Source organism: Teleopsis dalmanni, chromosome 1 (genome assembly GCF_002237135.1).
Source record: "Teleopsis dalmanni isolate 2A chromosome 1, ASM223713v2, whole genome shotgun sequence".
Taxonomy (NCBI): Eukaryota; Metazoa; Arthropoda; class Insecta; order Diptera; family Diopsidae; genus Teleopsis; species Teleopsis dalmanni.
Window position 1 is genome coordinate 194,543,679 of NC_051846.1, and position 2,567 is coordinate 194,546,245.

The following is a 2,567-nucleotide window of genomic DNA, read 5'->3' on the forward strand; positions in this document are numbered from 1 at the left end:
AATTACAAAATAAGAAAATGAAAGCATTTAGAATTTAAATAAAAATTTATTATAAAAATATAAAAAGACGGCGGAGCACAATAAATCTACGGTTACTGTTGCCTGTCATAGTTATTGGTTGGACGGATGCATGCCTCCATCTTACTGTAATCCTCAGACACTCTTAGCGCACTTATACTTAACATTAATTTTCTATTTCCCTTTTGTACTTTCAAAGAAATCAAAAGGAAAGAAAATGAAAATGAGAAAAAATAATGAAAAATGGGAAGAAAAGTACGTCAATTTCAGACGCAATATTTTGTGAAAAACTAAAGCTGAAGAGGAAAAAATTTTATTTATTTCAACTGCAATCTTCATCAGACTGCACATCTCCATTTCTTTTGCGTGCAATGTAAATCCTTAAAAGTCTTTTTGCACTCTACAACCGAAAACATTAAAGTGCATTCCATTTAACAATCTGTAAGATATTTTTATATCTTAAAATATTTTTTGGAATATTTTTTGATTTATTCATAAGTTGCGTTAACCTATAAAGAAATATGCATCCCGAAGAGAAGACCATTATAAACATATTGGAAGTATTATATTGCCAAGCAAGTTCTTTATCGAATTAAAGACAACATTGTTACCTTAAGAAAGACGTGCATATCTCTCATCAAATAGTTCCGTACCAACGATGGAGTATAGCGTTATTGTACTAGTATCCTATTTATCGTACTTAACAAAGTTTGGGTAGTCACAACAAATGTGACATTCATTCACTCAATGGCACATAGTTTACAATCTATGAAGGAAGTAAACGTTGTGTTAATATAAAGACTTATACATCAGTTGCATGTCATCGTCAAAAATCGGTGCCGCCACTCTGTCGCTTGAGTGGTGCAACTGCTCGTGCCGTGCCGTTTCTCAATCCAAAACTTTCTACGAACCGGAAAAATATTCAATATGTTTTAGAATGAACGGCAAATTTCCAATACTAGAACAGATGTCAATATGTTCCCAAAATATGATATCGTTTAACCTGAAAACACAACACAATACATTACGGAGAGATGGTGCTAATAGAGTGGACCAGAATAACCGCTTAAGCGACAGAGTGGCACCATCGAGCGTTTTTTGCTTCAAGCTAAAGTGTCTGAGTATTGTCAAACTGTCAAGTAAGATTAAGCAAAATGTCTTCAATATAAAGTTTGTTTGCAATTTGATTAAAATATGAATTTATTCATTAATGTCGCTTTTTAATATTCCAAATATGTGTAGAATGTAATTTTTAGGTCAAAGTAATTTAAACGAAATTACCATTGATATTTATTCACATAATTCACAAAATTATGTATAGGATAGGGGCTAAGTATAATTTTAAGGAATATTATTTTAGAATTTTATTAAGCTAGATGTAATTTGTTGTTATATTTAAGGAAAAATATTGTGAATTTATTTTAATATATAAAATAATTGGAGAATATAACATAGTTCGCCTTGTATATGAATAGAGATACTTCTATGAAAGCTGTGTGCAGCACTTGTCTGAAAGAGATTATGAAAAGACTAAAATGCACTCAACACTGCTTACGAAGTAACCCAAAATATCTATAATAAGTTCTTAGCTCAAAAAGTGCTCGGATTCTACAAATAAAACACAGAAATTTAAATTTTATTCCTAATTTATTTTATCTTCTTCAAAATATGCTCCTTCTGAAGCGATACACGTATGCCAACGCTTAACCCAATCTTCCATACACTTTTCGTAGGCCCGTGAAGGTATGGCTTTTAGTTCCTTCGGCGAATTCTCTTTTACCGATTCAATCGACTCAAAACGCTTACCACGAAGAGGCAATTTGAGTTTCGGGAACAGGAAAAAGTCGCACGAATCCAGATCTGGCGAATATGGTGCCTGAGCGATGACAGTGGTGTCGTGTTTGGTCAAAAAATCGCGCACAATAAAAAATTTCCATAGTAAAAAGGCTAAATGCACTTGAGGTAGTCTCACATTAACAGCTGCTGTTAACAAACTAATTGACAGATGGCGCTCAAATTTGTACTATATGTCAAGATATATGTGTACCAACATAGCAAAAAAAAAAATGTTGAAAAAGATCTATTATTTAAGCAGTATTAACAAACAACAAAATCCAGATACTTTTTGAGCAGAAGGTACACATCAGATCTTTTTATTTGATTTTAACCCAATTTATGGTGACGACTTACCTACAGTCGGCCTAGTAATAAAAAATATGTTAAAAATTTAAAATGATTCAATATAAGAGTTATTAAAAAATATTTTTATGAACATATATGTAGTAATCTCTTTTATTTACATTATTATATTATATGCTTATAACCCAATTGTGTGGTCCCAATCGATTTTATTTTAATAATAAAGTGTTAATGTATAATTCAATAGAATTGATTGCGTTTCTTTTATTTTATTTTTAAACAATTTGCTGTGGTTTCTGCATGTTGTGGATTCATTGCAACATTCAACTATTAGCTTTTTTAATTATTTTCAATACCACACAAAAGGCAGGCACACTGATATTTAATTATAGTCACTTTATACCGTTTGT